Source organism: Oratosquilla oratoria, chromosome 14, assembly GCF_046742065.1.
Source record: "Oratosquilla oratoria isolate Oo_2021 chromosome 14, ASM4674206v1, whole genome shotgun sequence".
Lineage (NCBI taxonomy): Eukaryota > Metazoa > Arthropoda > Malacostraca > Stomatopoda > Squillidae > Oratosquilla > Oratosquilla oratoria.
In genome coordinates, this window is record NC_134790.1 from 21,177,079 (window position 1) to 21,200,044 (window position 22,966).

The 22,966-nt window shown below is 19.7% G+C and overlaps 1 protein-coding gene across 1 annotated transcript in view; it reads right to left on the bottom strand.

Moving 5' to 3' along the window:
• LOC143032530 (hemicentin-1-like) overlaps nucleotides 1-22,966 on the bottom strand; it is a 706,298-nt gene that overhangs the window by 88,174 nt on the left and 595,158 nt on the right. The gene's annotated exons all lie outside the window — the stretch shown is intronic.

The following is a 22,966-nucleotide window of genomic DNA, read 5'->3' on the forward strand; positions in this document are numbered from 1 at the left end:
ATAATTACAATTACTATTATCATTACTATTATTACCATTACTATTATCATTATCATTACCATTAATATTATCATTATCTTACTGTTATCATTATCATTACTATTATCATTACTATTATCATTATTATTATCATTATTATTATTATCATTATCATTACTATCATTATTATTATTATTATCATTATTATCATTACTATTATCATTACCATTATCATTACTATTATCATTACCATTATCATTACTATTATCATTATCATTACTATTATCATTATCATTAATATCATTACTATTATCATTATCATTACTATTATCATTACTATTATCATTACTATTATCATCATTACTATTATCATTATCATTACTATTATCATTACTATTATCATTACTATTATCATTATCATTACTATTATCATTAACAATACTATAATTACCAAAACTATTATCTTTATCATTACTATTATCATTATCATTACCATTACTATTTTCATTACCATTACTATTTTCATTGCCATTACTATTATCATTATCATTACTATTATCATTACCATTACTATTATCATAACCATTACTATTATCATTACCATTATCATTACTATTATCATTACTATTACAATTACTATTATCACTACTATTACTACCATTACTATTATCATTATCATTACCATTACTATTATCATTATCATTACTATCATTACTATTACTATTATCATTACTATTATCATTATCATTACTATTATCATTATCATTACTATTACCATTATCATTACTATTATCATTACCATTACTATCATTATCATTACCATTACGATTACATTACTATTATCATTACTATTATCATCATTACTATCATTACCATTAATATTATCGTTACTATCATTACCATTACTATTATCATTACTTTTATCACTATCATTACCAATACTATTATCATTACAATTACTAATATATTATCATTACTATTATCATTATCATTACCATTCCTATAATAATTACCATTACTATTATCATTACCATTACTATTATCATTACCATTATTATTATCTTTATTACTATTATAATTATTATCATTACCATTACTATTATCATTACCATTACTATTATCTTTATCGTTACAATTATCATTATCATTACCATTACCATTACTATTATCATTACTATAATCATAACCATTACTATTATCATTACAATTACCATTATCATTACTATTATCATAACAATTAATATTATCATTACCAGTACTATTACTATTATCATTATTAACATTACTATTATCATTACTATTATCATTACTATTATCATTACTATTATCATTACTATTATTACTATTATCATTACTATTATCATTACCAATACTATCATTACCAGCACTATTATCATTGCCATTACTATTATCATTGCCATTACTATTATCATTATTAACATTACTATTATCATAATCCTTATCATCATTATTTTTATTATTATTATTATTATTATTATTATTATTATTATCTATTATCATTAATATTATAATTACTATTATCATTACTATTATCATTATCATTAATATCATTATTATCATTATCATTACTATTATCATTACTATTATCATCATTACTATTATCATTATCATTAATATTATCATTACTATTATCATTACCATTATCATTATCATTACTATTATCATTACCAATAATATCATTACCAGTACTATTATCTTTATCATTACTATTATCATTATCATTACCATTACTATTATCATTACTATTATCATTACCATTACTATTATCATTGCCATTACTATTATCATTATCATTACTATTATCATTACCATTACTATTATCATAACCATTACTATTATCATTACCATTATCATTACTATTATCATTACCATTACTATTATGATTACAATTACTATTATCATTACTATTATTACCATTACTATTATCATTATCATTACCATTAATATTATCATTATCATTACTGTTATCATTATCATTACTGTTATCATTGTCATTATTATTATCATTATTATTATCATTACTATTACCATTATCATTATCATTACTATTATCTTCATAACTATTATCATTATCATTACTATTATCATCACTATTATCATTACTATTATCATTATCATTACTATCATTACTATTATCATTAATATCATTACTATTATCATTATCATTACTATTATTATTATCATTACTATTATCATTATCATTATCATTACCATTACTATTATCATAACCATTACTATTATCATTACCATTATCATTACTATTATCATTACCATTACTATTATAATTACAATTACTATTATCATTACTATTATTACCATTACTATTATCATTATCATTACCATTAATATTATCATTATCATTACTGTTATCATTGTCATTACTATTATCATTATTATTATTATTACTATTATTATCATTACTATTATTATCATTACTATTATCATTATCATTACTATTATTATCATTACTATTATCATTATCATTACTATTATCATCATTACTATTATCATTATTATTATCATTACTATTATCATTATCATTATCATTACCAATACTATATTCATTACCATAACTAATATCTTTATCATTACTATTATCATTATCATTACCATTACTATAATAATTCAAATTACTATTATCATTACCATTACTATTATCTTTATTACTATTATCATTATTATCATTACCATTACTATTATCAATACCATTACTATTATCATTACCATTACTATTATCATTACCATTACTATTATCTTTATCGTTACAAATATCATTATCATTACCATTACTATTATCATTACTATAATCATAACCATTACTATTATCATTACAATTACCATTATCATTACTATTATGTTAACCATTACTATTATCATTACCATTACCATTACTATTATCATTACCATTACTATTATCATTACCATTACTATTATCATTACCATTACCATTACTATTATCATTACTATTATCATAATTACTATTATCATTACCATTACCATTATCATTACCATTATCATAACCATTAATATTATTATTACCATTACCATCACCTTTACTATTATCATTACCAATACTATTATCATTATCATTACTATTATTACCATTACTATTATCATTACCATTACTATTATCATTATAATTACCATTATCATTACTATTATCATTACTATCATTATCATTACTATTATCATTATCATTACTATTATCATCATTACTATTATCATTATCATAGATATTACTATTATCATTATCATTACTATCATTACTATTATCATTATCATTACTACTATCATTACCATTATTATAATTACTATAATTATCATTACTATTATCATTATCATTACTATTACCATTATCATTACTATTATCATTACAATTAATATTATCATTACCAATACAAATAAAATTACCATTACTATTATCATTATCATTACTGTTATCATTATCATTACTGTTATCATTATCATTACTGTTATCATTATCATTACTGTTATCATTATCATTACTGTTATCATTATCATTACTATTATCATTATTACTATTATCATTACCATTATCATTACCATTATCATTACTATTATCATTATCATTAATATCATTATTATCATTATCATTACTATTATCATTACTATTATCATTACTATTATCATCATTACTATTATCATTATCATTAATATTATCATTACTGTTAGTATCATTATTCTCATTATCATTACTGTTATTATTACCAATACTATTATTACCAAAACTATTATCTTTATCATTACTATTATCATTATCATTACCATTACTATTATCATTACCATTACTATTATCATTGCCATTACTATCATCATTATCATTACTATCATCATCACCATTACCATTATCATAACCATTACTATTATCATCACCATTACCATCATCAACATTACTATTACTATTACTATTGCTATTATTATCATTACTATTATCATTATCATTACCATTAATATTATCATTATCATTACTGTTATCTTTATCATTACTATTATCATTATTATTACTATTATCATCATTACTATCATCATTACTATTATCATTATTATAATTATCATAACTATTATCATTACTCTTAGCATTATTATCATTGTCATTACTATTATCATTATCATTACTATTATCACTACTATTATCATTATCATTACTATTATCATTATCATTACCATTATCATTATCATTACTATCATTACCATTACTATTATCATTACTATTATCACTATCATTACCAATACTATTATCATTACAATTACTAATATATTTATCATTACTATTATCATTATCATTACCATTCCTATAATAATTACCATTACTATTATCATTACCATTACTATTATCATTACCATTATTATCTTTATTACTATTATCATTATTATCATTACCATTACTATTATCATTACCATTACTATTATCTTTATCGTTACAATTATTATGATTACCATTACCATTACTATTATCATTACTATAATCATAACCATTACTATTATCATTACAATTACCATTGTCATTACTATTATCATAACCATTACTATTATCATTACTATTTGTACTATTATCATTATCGTTACTATTACTATTACTATTATAATTACTATTATCATTACTATTATTACTATTATCATTACTATTATCATTATCATTATCATTACTATTATCATTGCCATTACTATTATCATTGCCATTACTATTATCATTGCCATTACTATTATAATTACAATTACTATTACTATTATCATCATCATTACTATTATCATTATCATTAATATTATCATTACTATTATCATTACTATTATCATTACTATTATCATTATCATTACTATTATCATTACTATTATCATTACTATTATCATTATCATTACTATTATCATTATCATTACTATTATCATTACTATTATCATCATTACTATTATCATTATCATTAATATTATCATTACTATTATCATTACCATTATCATTACTATTATCATTACCAATAATATCATTACCAGTACTATTATCTTTATCATTACTATTATCATTATCATTACTATTATCATTACTATTATCATTACCATTACTATTATCATTGCCATTACTATTATCATTATCATTACTATTATCATTACCATTACTATTATCATAACCATTACTATTATCATTACCATTATCATTACTATTATCATTACCATTACTATTATAATTACAATTACTATTATCATTACTATTATTACCATTACTATTATCATTACCATTAATATTATCATTATCATTACTTCATTATCATTACTGTTATCATTATCATTACTATTATCATTATCATAACTATTATCATTATCATTACTGTTATCAGTATCATTACTGTTATCATTATCATTACTATTATCATCATTACTATTATCATTACTATTATCATAATCATTTATATTATCATTATTAAATTAATCATTACTATTATCATTATCATTAATATTAAAATTACTATTATCATTACCATTATCTATATCATTACTATCATTATCATTACCAATACTATTATCATTACCTTTACTAATATCTTTATCATTACTATCATTATCATTACCATTACTATAATATTACTATTATCATCACCATTACTATTATCATTACCATTACTATTATCTTTATTACTTTTATAATTATTATCATTACCATTACTATTATCAATACCATTACTATTATCATTACCATTACTATTATCATTACCATTACTATTATCTTTATCGTTACAATTATCATTATCATTACCATTACCATTACTCTTATCATTACTATAATCATAACCATTACTATTATCATTACAATTACCATTATCATTACTATTATCATAACCATTACTATTATCATTACCATTACCATTACTATTATCATTACCATTACTATTATCATTACCATTACTATTATCATTACCATTACTATTATCATTACTATTATCATAATTACTATTATCATTACCATTACCATTATCATTACTATTATCATAACCATTAATATTATTATTACCATTACAATCACCTTTACTATTATCATTACCAATGCTACTATCATTATCATTACTATTATTACCATTACTATTATCATTATATAATTAACATTATTATTACTATTATTATCATTACTATCATTATCATTACTATTATCATTATCATTACTATTTTTATCATTACTATTATCATTATCATAGATATTACTATTATCATTATCATTACTATTATCACTATCATTACTATTATCATTATCATTACTACTATCATTACCATTATTATAATTACTATAATTATCATTACTATTATTATTATCATTACTACTATTATAATTACAATTACTATTATCATTACTATTATTACCATTACTATTATCATTATCATTACCATTAATATTATCATTATCATTACTGTTATCATTGTCATTACTATTATCATTATTATTATCATTACTATTATCATCATTACTATTATCATTATCATTATCATTACTATCATTATAATTACTATTATCATTACTATTATCATTATCATTACTATTATCATTACTATTATCATTATCATTACTATTATCATTATCATTACTATTATCATTATCATTAATATCATTACTATTATCATTATCATTACTATTATCATTACTATTATCATCATTACTATTATCATTATCATTAATATTATCATTACTATTATCATTACCATTACTATCATTATCATTACTATTATCATTACCAATACTATAATTACCAAAACTATTATCATTATCATTACCATTATCATTACCATTACTATTATCATTACCATTACTATTATCATTGCCATTACTATTATCATTATCATTACTATTATAATTAACATTACTAGTATAATAACAATTACTATTATCATTACCATTATAATTACCATTACCATTATTATTACAATTACTATTATCATTACTATTACTACCATTACTGTTATCATTATCATTACCATTAATATTATCATTATCATTACTGTTATACTTTATCATTACTATCATCATTATATTATTACTATTATCATTATTATTATTACCATCATTATCAATCATTACTATTATCATTAGTATTACCATTACTAAATCGTTATCATTACTATCATCATTACTATTATCATTATCATTACTATTATCATTATCATTACTATTATCATTACTATTATCATCATTACTATTATCAATAATTACTATTATCATTACTATTACTATCATTACCATTACTATTATCATTATCATTACTATTATCACTATCATTACCAATACTATTATCATTACAATTACTAATATATTTATCATTACTATTATCATTATCATTACCATTCCTATAATAATTACCATTACTATTATCATTACCATTACTATTATCATTACCATTATTATTTTTATTACAATTATCATTATTATCAATACCATTACTATTATCATTACCATTACTATTATCATTACCATTACTAATATCTTTATCGTTACAATTATCATTATCACTACCATTACCATTACTATTATCATTACTATAATCATAACCATTACTATTATCATTACAATTACCATTATCATTACTATTATCATAACTATTATCATTACCATTACTATTATCATTACCATTACTATTATCATTACCATTACTATTATCATTACCATTACTATTATCATTACCATTACTATTATCATTATCATTACTATTATCATTACCATTACTATTATCATTACCATTACTATTATCATTACCATTACTATTATCATTACCATTACTATTATCATTACTATTATCATAATTACTATTATCATTACCATTACCATTATCATTACTATTATCACTATCATTATTATTATCATTGCTATTATCATTATAATTACGATTACTATTATCAATACCATTACTATTATCATTACTGTAACCATTATCATTACTATCATTATCATTACTATTATCTTTACTATTATCATTATCATTACTATTATAATTATCATTACTATTATCATTATCATAGATATTACTATTATCATTATCATTACTATTATCACTATCATTACTATTACCATTACTATTATCATTACTATTATAATTATCATTACTACTATCATTACCATTATTATAATTACTATAATTATCATTACTATTATCATTACCATTACTATTATCATTACCATTACTATTAAAATTAAAATTACTATTATCATTACTATTATTACCATTACTATTATCATTACCATTAATATTATCATTACTGTTATATTACTATTATCATTATATTATCATTACTATTATCATCATTACTATTATCATTACTATCATTATCATTACTATTATCATTACTATTATGATCACTATTATCATTACTATTATCATTGCCATTACTATTATCATTATCAATACTATTATCATTATCATTACTATCATTCTCATTAATATCATTACTATTATCATTACTATTATCATTACTATTATCATCATTACTATTATCATTATCATTAATATTATCATTACTATTATCATTACCATTATCATTACTATTATCATTACTATTATCATCATTACTATTATCATTACCAATACTATCATTACCAGCACTATTATCATTGCCATTACTATTATCATTGCCATTACTATTATCATTACCATTACTATTATAATTACAATTACTATTATCATTACTATTATTACCATTACTATTATCATTACCATTAATATTATCATTACCATTATCATTACTATTATCATTACCATTACTATTATAATTACAATTACTATTATCATTACTATTATTACCATTACTATTATCATTATCATTACCATTAATATTATCATTATCATTACTATTATCATTACCATTAATATTATCATTATCATTACTATAATCATCATTACTATTATCATTATCATAACTATTATCATTATAATAACTATTATCATTATCATTACTATTATCATTACTATTATCATTAATATCATTACTATTATCATTATCATTACTATTATCATTATCATTAATATTATCATTACTATTATCATATTACCATTATCATTACTATTATCATTATCATTATCACTCATTATCATTACAATTATCATTAACATTACCAATACTATTATTAATACCATAACTAATATCTTTATCATTACTATTATCATTATCATTACTATAATCATTACCATTACTATTTGCATTACCATTACTATTATCATTACCATTACTATTATCTTTATTACTATTATCATAATTATCATCATTACTATTATTATCATCATTACTATTATCATTACCATTACTATTATCTATATCGTTACAATTATCATTATCATTACCATTACCATTACTATTATCATTACTATAATCATAACCATTACTATTATCATTACAATTACCATTATCATTACTATTATGTTAACCATTACTATTGCCATTACCATTACCATTACCATTACCATTACCATTACTATTATCATTACCATTACTATTACTATTACCATTACCATTACTATTATCATTACTATTATCATAATTACTATTATCATTACCATAACCATTTTCATTACCATTATCATAACCATTAATATTATTATTATCATTACTATTATCATTACTATTATCATTACTATTATCATTACTATTATAATTACCATTATCATTACTATTATAGTTACCATTATCATTACTATTATCATTACTCATTAATATTATCATTATTATTACCATTATTATTACCATTACTATTATCATTATCATTACTATTATCATAATTATCATGATTACTATTATTATCATTACTATTATCATTACCATTATCATCATTGCTATTATCATTATGATAGATATCATTACTATTATCATTACTATTATCACTATCATTACTATTATCATAATTATCATCATTACTATTATTATCATCATTACTATTATCATTACCATTATTATAATTACTATAATTATCATTACTATTATCATTACTATTACTATTATCATTACTATTATCATTACCAATACTATCATTACCAGCACTATTATCATTGCCATTACTATTATCATTGCCATTACTATTATCATTACCATTACTATTATAATTACAATTACTATTATCATTATCATTACTATTATCATTACCATTACTATTATCATAACCATTACTATTATCATTCCTATTATCATTACCATTACTATTACAATTACAATTACTATTATCATCACTATTATTACCATTACTATTATCATTATCATTACCATTAATATTATAATTATCATTATTATTATCATTATCATTACTATTATCATTATTATTATCATTACTATTATCATTATCATTACTATCATTATCAGTACTATTATCATTACTATTATCATCACTATTATCATTACTATTATCATTACGATTATCATTACGATTATCATTACGATTATCATTACGATTATCATTACGATTATCATTACGATTATCATTACGATTATCATTACGATTATCATTACGATTATCATTACGATTATCATTACCATTATCATTATGATTATCATTATCATTACCATTATCATCATTATTACTATTATCATTATCATTACCAATACTATTATCATTACCATTACTAATATCTTTATCATTACTATTATAATTTTCATTACCATTACCATAATATATCATTACCATTACCATAATATATCATTACCATTACTATTATCTTTATTACTATTATCATTACCATTACTATTATCATTACCATTACTATTTTCTGTATCGTTACAATTATCATTACCATTATCATTACCATTACCATTACTATTATCATTACTATAATCATAACCATTACTATTATCATTACAATTACCATTATCATTACTATTATCATAACCATTACCATTATAATTACCATTATATTATCATTACTATTATCATTACCATTACCATTACTGTTATCATTACCATGACTATTATCATTACCATTACTATTATCATAACACTTACTATTATCATTACCATTACCATTATCATTACTATTATTTTAACCATTACTATTATTATTACCATTACCATCATCTTTACTATTATCATTACCAATACTATTATCATTATCATTACTATTATTACCATTACTATTATCATTACCATTACTATTATGATTATAGTTACCATTACTATTATCATTACTATCATTATCATTACTATTATTATCATTACTATTATCATTATCATAGATATCATTACTATTATCACTATCATTACTATTATCATTACTATTATCATTACTGATATCATTACCATTATTATTATTACTATAATTATCAATACTATTATCATTATCATTACTATTATCATTACTATTACTATTATCATTATCATTACTATTATCATTACCAATACTATCATTACCAGCACTATTATCTTTATCATTACTATTTTCTTTATCATTACTATTATCATTGTCATTACTATTATCATTGCCATTACTATTATCATTGCCATTACTATTATCATTACCATTACTATTATCATTACCATTACTATTATCATTACAATTACTATTACCATTACTATTATTACCATTACTATTATTACCATTACTATTATTACCATTACTATTATTACCATTACTATTATCATTACCATTAATATTATCATTATCATTACTGTTATCATTATCATTACTGTTATCATTATCATTATTACTATTATCATCATTACTATTATCATTATCATTACTATCATTATCATTACTATAATCATCACTATTATCATTACTATTATCATTATCATTCCTATCATTATCATTACTATTATCATTAATATCGTTACTATTATCATTATCATTACTATCATTACCATTATCATTACTATTATCATTAATATTATTATCATTACTATTATCATTATCTTTACTATCATTATTATTATCATTACTATTATCATTATTATTATCATTATCATTACTATTATCATTATCATTACTATTATCAATATCATTACCATTATCATTATTATCATTACTATTATCATTACCATTATCATTATTACCTTAATTATCATTACCATAATTATTACTAATATCATTATCATTACTATTATCATTATCATTACCAATACTATCCTTACCAGTACTATTATCTTTATCATTACTATTATCATTATCATTACCATTACTATTATCATTAACATTACTATCATTACCATTACTATTATCATTGCCATTACTATTATCGTTATAATTACTATTATCATTACCATCACTATTATCATAACCATTACTATTATCATTACCATTATCATTACTATTATTATTACCATTACTATTATAACTACAATTACTATTATCATTACTATTATTACCATTACTATTATCATTACCATTAATATTATCATTATCATTACTGTTATCATTATCATTACTGTTATCATTATCATTATTATTAATATCATTACTGTTATCATTATCATTATTATTAATATCATTACTGTTATCATTATCATTAATATCATTACTGTTATCATTATCATTACTGTTATCATTATTATTAATATCATTACTGTTATCATTATTATTAATATCATTACTGTTATCATTAATATTATCATAACTATTATCATAACCATTATCATTACTATCATTATCATTACTATTATCATTATCATTACTATTATCATTATCATTACAAATACTATTATCATTACTATTACTATTATCCTTTATCATTACCATTATCATTATCATTACCATTACTATGATAATTACCATTACTATTATCATTACCATTACTATTATCATTACCATTACTATTATCATTACCATTACTATTATCTTTATTACTATTATCATTACCATTACTATTATCATTACCACTACTATTATCATTACCACTACTATTATCATTACCATTACTATTATCTTTATCGTTACAATTATCATTATCATTACAATTATCATTACTATAATCATAACCATTACTATTATCATTACAATTAGCATTATCATTACTATTATCATAACCATTACTATTATCATTACCATTATCATTTCTATTATCATTACCATTACTATTATCATTACCATTGTCATTACTATTATCATTACTATTATCATTACCATTATCATTACTATTACAATTACTATTACTATTATTATTACCATTACCATTACCATCATTATTATCATTATCATTACTATTATCATTCTTATTACTATCAGTGTTACTATTTAACCATTACTATTATCATTACGATTACTATTATCATTATCATTACTATTATCATTACTATCATTATCATTACTATTATCATTACTATTATTATCATTATTATCATTATAGATATCATTAGTATTATCATTATCATTACTATTATCACTATCATTACTATTATTATTACTATTATCATTATCATTACTATCATTACTATTATAATTATCATTACTACTATCATTACCATTATTATAATTACTATAATTATCATTACTATTATTATTATCATTACCAATACTATCATTACCAGAACTATTATCTTTATCATTACTAATATCATTATCATTACCATAACTATCATCATTACCATTACTATTATCATTACCATTACTATTATCATTGCCATTACTATTATCATTATACTTGCTATTATTATTACCATTACTATTATCACTCATTACCATTATCATTACTATTATCATTACCATTACTATTATAATTACAATTACTATTATAATTATCATTACTATTATCACCATTACTATTATCATTATCATCACCATTAATATTATCATTATCATTACTGTTATGATTATCATTACTATTATGATCACTATTATCATTATTATTATCATTACTATTATCATCATTAATATTATCATTATCATTACTATCATTATCATTACTATTATCATCACTATTATCATTATTATCATTATCATTACTATTATCTTTATCATCACTATCATTATCATTACAATTATCATGATTATTACTACTATCATTATCATTACTATTATCATTATCATTAATATCATTACTATTATCATTACTATTATCATCATTACTATTATCATTACTATTATCATCATTACTATTATCATTATCATTAATATTATCATTACTATCATTATCATTACTATTATCATTATCATTACTATTATCATTATCATTACCAATACTATTATAATTACCATTACTATTATCATTACCATTACTATTATCATTGCCATAACTATTATCATTACCATTACTATTATCATTACCATTACTATTATCATTGCCATAGATATTATCATTATCAATACTATTATCATTACCATTACTATTATCATAACCATTACTATTATCATTACCATTACTATTATCATTACCATTACTATTATCATTACCATTATTATTACCATTACCATTACTATTATTACTATTACCATTACCATGACTATTATCATTATTATCATTACTAGCATCATTACTATTATCTTTACTATTATCATCACTATTATCATCATTACTATTATCATTATCATTACTTTCATCACTACTATCATCATTATCATTACTATTATAATTATCATTACTATAATTATCATTACTATTATAATTATAAATTTCTATTATCATTATTACCATTACCATTATCATTACCATTATTATTACCATTATCATTACCATTACTATTAACATTATCATTACTATTATCATTACCATTACTATTATCATTACCATTATTATTACCATTATCAATACCATTATCATTACCATTACTATTATCATTACCATTACCATTACTATTATCATTACCATTATTATTACCATTACCATTATTATTACCATTATTATTACCATTACCATTATCATTATTATTACCATTATTATTACCTTTACCATTATTATTACCACTACTATTATCATTACCATTACTATTATCATTACCTTTACTATTATCATAACCATTACAAATATCATTACCCTTACTATTATCATTACCATTACTATTATCATTACCATTACTATTATCATTATCATTATCAATACTATTACATTATCATTACTATTACCATTACTATTATCATTACATTACCATTACTATTATAATTATCATTACCATTACTATTATCATTATCATTACTATCATTATCATTACATTTATTATTCCTATTATCATCACTATTATCATTACTATTATCATTACCATTACCATTATCATTACTATTATCATTACTATTATCATTATCATTACTATCATTATCATTACTATTATCATTATCATAAATATTATCATTACTATTACCATTACCATTTCTATTATCATTACCATTGTTATTATCATTACCATTACTATTATCACTACCATTACTATTATCATTGCCATTACTATTATCATTACCATTACCATTACTATTATCATAACCATTACTATTATCATTACCATTATCATTCCTATGATCATAACCATTACTATTATCGTTATAATTACTATTATCATTACCATTCCTATTATCATTATCATTACTATTATTACCATTCCTATTATCATAACCATTACTATTAGCATTATCATGACCATTATCATTAATATTATCTTTACAGTTATCATTATCATTACTATTATCATTATCATTACTAGATTATCATCATCATTACTAATATCATTGTCATTACTAGATTATCATCATCATTACTATATTATCATTACTATTATCAATACTATTATTATTATTATTATCATTACTATTATCATTGTCATTACTATTATCATTATCATTACTATTATCATTATAATTACTATTATCATTATCAGTACTATTATCATTACTATTATCATTACCATTATCATTACTATCATTATCATTACTATTATCATTATCATTACCAATACTATTATCATTACCATAACTAATATCTTTATCATTACTATTATCATTATTACCATTACTATTACCATTACCATTACTATTATCATTACCATTATTACCATTACCATTATTACCATTACTATTATCATTACCATTACTATTACTATTATCATTACCATTACTATTATCATTACTATTATCATTATCATTACTATTCATATTATCATTACTATCATCATTATCATAACTATTCTCATTATCATTACTATTATCATTACTATTATCATCACTAGCATCATTACTATTATAATTACTATTATCATCACTATTATCATTACTATTATCATTATCATTACTTTCATCAATACTATTATCATTATCATTACTATAATTATCATTACTATTATCATTATCATTACTATTATCTTCACTATTATCATTACTATTATCATTATCATTACAATTATCATTACTATTATCATTATTATTACTTTATCATTATCATTACTATTATCATTATCATTACTATTATCAATATCATTACTATCATTATCATTACTATTATCATTATCATTACCAATACTATTATCATTACCATTACTATCATCATTACCATTACTATTGTATTTATCATTACTATTATTATTATCATTACTATTACTATTAACATTATAATTACTATTATCAGTGGTATTACTATTATCAGTACTATTATCACGATCATTACTATTATCATTATCATTACTATTATCATTATCATTACTATTACCATTAGTATTATCATTACTATCATTATCATTACAATTATCATAATCATTATGATTATAATAATCATTACTATTACCATTACCATTACTATTACCATTATCATTACTATCATCATTCATTACCATTACTATTATCATTACCATTATCATTACTATTATCATTACCATTACTATTATCATTATCATTACCATTATCATTATCATTACCATTATCATTATCATTACTATCATCATTATCATTACTATCATCATTACCATTACTATTATCATTACCATTACTATTATCATTACCATTACCATTACCATTATCATTATCATTACTATTATAATTATCATAACTATTATCATTACCATTACTATCATCATTATCATTACCATTATCATTACAATTATCATTACCATTACCATTATCATTACTATTATCATTACTATTATCAATACTATTATCATCATTACTATTATCATCATTACTATCATTACCATTTCTATTATCATTACCATTACCATTATCATTATCATTACCATTACTATTATCATTACCATTGCTATTATCATTACCATTACTATTATCATTATCATTACCATTATCATTACAATTATCATTATCATTACTATCATTATCATTACCATTATCATTACCACTACTATTATCATGACCATTATCATTACCATTATCATTATAATTACCATTATCATTATCATTACTATCATCATCATTACTATTATCATTATCATTACTATTATCATTATCGTTACAATTATCATTACCATTACCATTATCATTATCATTATCATTACTATTATTATTACCATTATTATTATCATCACAATTACTATTACCATTATCATTATCATTACTATTATAATTATCATAACTATTATCATTACCATTAATATCATCATTACCATTAATATCATCATTACCATTAATATCGTTATGACCATCATTACCATTAATATCGTTACCATCATTACCATTAATATCGTTATTACCATTATCATTAATATTATCATTATCATTACTGTTATTATCATTATTATCATTATCATTACTATTATTATTATTATCATTATCATTACTATTATCATCATTACTATTATCATCATTACTTATCATTACTATTATCATCACTATTATCATTACTATTATCATTATCATTACTATCATTACTATTATCACTATCATTACTATTATCATTACTTTTATCACTTTCATTAATATCATTACTATTATCATTATCATTACTATTATCATGACCATTTCCGTTACCCCTATCATTACTATTATCATGACCATTACTATTATCATTATCATTACTATTATCATTACCATTACTATTATCATTACCATTATCATTACCATTACTATTATCATTACCATTATCATTACCATTACTATTATCATTACCATTATCATTACTATTATCATTACTCATTACTATTATCATTACTATTATCATTACCATTACTATTATCATTATTATTATCATTCATTACCATTACTATATTATCATTAGCATTACTATTATCATTATTATTACCATTATCATTACTTTTATCATTATCATTACTATCATTTTCATTACTATTATCATCACTATTATCATTACTATTATCATTATCATTACTATTATCAATACTATTATCATTCTCATTACTATCATTATCATTACTATTATCAATATCATTATCATAAATATCATTACTATTATCATATTACTATTATCACTATCATTACTATTATAATTACTATTACCATTACTATTATGATAGTAATTACTATTATCATTACTATTATAATTACTATTATCATTACTATTATCACTATCATTACTATTATAATTACTATTATCATTACTATTATAATTATCATTTCTATTATCATAATTATTATCCTTACTAATATCATTATCATTACCATTATCATTATCATTACTATTATAATTATCATTACTATTAGCATTATCTTTACTATTATCATTATTATCATTACTATTACCATTACTATTATCATTATCATTAACATTACTATTATCATTATCATTACTATTGTCATTATCATTACTATTGTCATTATCCTTACCATTACTATTATCACTACCATTATTATCATTACCATTATCATTACCATTATCATTACCATTACTATTATCATTACCATTACTATTATCATTACCATTACTATTATCATTACCATTATCATTACTATTATCATTACCATTATCATTACTATTATCATTACCATTATCATTACTATTATCATTACCATTATCATTACTATTATCATTACCATTATCATTACCATTATCATTACTATTACTATTATCATTACCATTATCATTACTATTATCATTACCATTATCATTACTATTATCATTACCATTATCATTACTATTATCATTCATTATCATTACTATTATCATTACCATTATCATTACTATTATCATTACCATTACTATTATCATTACCATTATCATTACCATTACTATTATCATTACCATTATCATTACCATTACTATTAACATTACCATTACTATGATCATTATCATCATTATCATTACAATTATCATTCCTATTATCATCACTATTATCATTACTATTATACCATTATAATAATTACTATTATCATTATCATTACCATCATTATCATTACTATTATCATTAATATCATTAATATTATCATTATCATTAATATTATCACTACCATTACTATTATCATTATCATTAATTTTATCATTATCATTACTATTATCATGATAATTACTATCATTATCATTACCAATACTATCATTACCATTACTATTATCATTAGCATTACTATTATCTTTATCATTACTATTATCATTATCATGACCATTACTATTATCATGACCATTACTATTATCGTTACCATTTTTATTATCATTACCATTACTATTATCATTGCCATTACTATTATCATTACCATTACTATTATCATTACCATTACTATTATCATTACTATTATCATAACCATTACTATTATCATTACCATTACTATCATCATTACCATTACTATTATCATTATCATTACTATTATTACCATTTCTATTATCATTACAATTACTATTATCATTATCATTACCATTATCATTAATATTATCATTAACATTACTATTATCATTATCATTACTATTATCATTACTATTATCATTGTCATCATTACTATTATTACTACCATTATCATTAACATTACTATTATCATTATTATTATCACTATTATCATTACTATTATCATTATCATTACTATTATCATCATTATTATTATCATTACTATTAACATTATCATTACTATTATCATTATCATTACTATTATCATCATTACTATTTTCATTACCATTGTCGTTACTGTTATCATTATCATTACCAATACTATTATCATTACCATTACTATTATCTTTATCATTACTATTAACATTACCATTATTATTATCATTACCATTACTATTACCATTACCATTACTATTATCATTGCCATAACTATTATTATTATCATTAGCATTACTATGATCATTACTATCATCATAACCATTACTATTAGCATGACCATTATCATTACTATTATCATTACCATAACTATTATCATTACCATTACTATTATCATTATCATTACTATTATCATTATCATTACTATTATCATTATGATAACTATTATCATCACTAGCATCATTACTATTATCATCACTATTATCATTGTTATCATTATCATTACTTTCATCAATACTATTATCATTATCATTACTATTATCATTATCATTATATAATTATCATTATTATAATTGTCATTACTGTTATCATAATTATTATCATTACTATTATCATTATCATTACTATTATATTCACTATTATCATTACAATTATCATTACTATTATCATTGTCATTACTATTATCATTATCATTACTATTATCATTATCATTACTATTATCATTATCATTACAATACTATCATCATTACCATTACTATTATCATTACCATTACTATTATCTTTATCATTACTATTATCATTACCATTACTATTATCATTATCATTACTATTATCATTATCATTAATATCATTACTATTATCACTATCATTACTATTATCATTATTATTACCATTACTATTATCACTCATTACCATTATCATTACTATTATCATTACCATTACTATTATGCTTATCATTATGATTGCTATTATCATTACCATTATCACTCATTATCATTACAATTATCATTATCATTACCATTACCACTACTATTATCATTACCATTACTATTATCTCCACCATTACTATTATCATTACCATTACTATTATCATTACCATTACTATTATCATTACCATTACTATTATCATTACCATTACTATTATCATTACCGTTACTATTATCATTGTTATTACTATTATCATTAATATTACTATCATAACCATTACTATTATCATTATCATTTCCATTACTATTATCATTACCATTACTATTATCATTACCATTACTATTATCATTATTATTACTATTATTACCATTACTATTATTACCATTACTGTTATAATTATGGTCATTATCATTACTATTATCATCACTATTATCATTACTATTATCATTATCATTACTATTATCATCATTATTATAATTAATATTATCATTATAATTGCTATTATAATTATCATTAATATCTCTACATTTATCATCATTACTATTATCACTATCACTACTATTATCATTACTATTATCATTACTATCATTGTCATTACTATTATCATTACTATTATCATTATCATTTCAATACTATCATTACCATTACTATTATCACCACCATTACTATTATCTTTATCATTACTATTATCATTACCATTACTATTATCATTACCATTACTATTATCATTACCATTAATATTATCATTACCATTACTATTATCATTGATATTACTATTATCATTATACTTGCTATTATTATTACCATTACTATTATCACTCATTACCATTATCATTACTATTATCATTACCATTACTATTATGCTTATCATTATGATTGCTATTATCATTACCATTATCACTCATTATCATTACTATTATCATTATCATTACCATTATCATTACTATTATCATTACTATTATCATTATCATTACTATTATCATTACTATTATCAATATAATTATTATCATTATTATCATTATTACCATTATCAACATTACTATCATTATCATTACTATTATCATCACTATTATCGATACTATTATCACTATCATTACTATTATCACTTTCATTTATATCATTAATATTATCATTATCATTACTATTATCATTATCATTACAATTATCATTACTATTATCATAATCATTACTATTAACATTGTCATTACTATTCTCATAATTATTATCATCATTACTATCATTATCATTACTATCATCATTATTACTATTATCTTTATCATTACTATTATCATTATCATTACCATTACTATTATCATTACCATTAGCATCATTACTATTATAATTACTATTATCATCATTATTATCATTACTATTATCGTTATCATTACTTTCATCAATACTATTATATTATCATTACTTTTATTATTACTATCATTATCATCAATATTATAATTATCATTACTATTATCTTTATCATTAATATTATCCTTATCATTACCGTTATTATTACCATTACTTTTATCATTATCATCACTATTCTCATTACTATTACCATTATTATTACAACTACCATTATTATTACTATTACTATTATCACCATTAATATCACTATCATTATCATTACTATTATCATTATCATCACTATCATAACTATTATCATCATCATTACTATTATCACTATCATTACTATTATCATTGTTAATACTATTACCATTATCATTACTATTATTATCATTACTATAATTATCGTTACTATTACCATTATTATTACTAATACTATTATCATTACCATTACCATTACTATTATTTTTATCATTACCTTTATCATTACCATAACTATTTTCATTAGCATGACTATTATCATTATCATTACCACTACTAATATTGCCCTTACTATTATCATTATTATTATCATTACCTTTACTATTATCATAACTATTACCAATATCATTACCATTACCATTATTACTATTATCATTACCATTACTATTATCATTACCATTACTATTATCATTATCATTACTATTACTATTATCATTATCATTACTATTATCATTACGATTGTTATCATTGCTATTATCACTATCATTACTATTATCATTATCATTGCTATTATCATTATCATTACTATTATCATTATCATTATCATTACCATTATAATTTTATTATCATTATCATTACTGTTATCATCACTATTATCACTATCATTGTTACCAATATCATTATCAT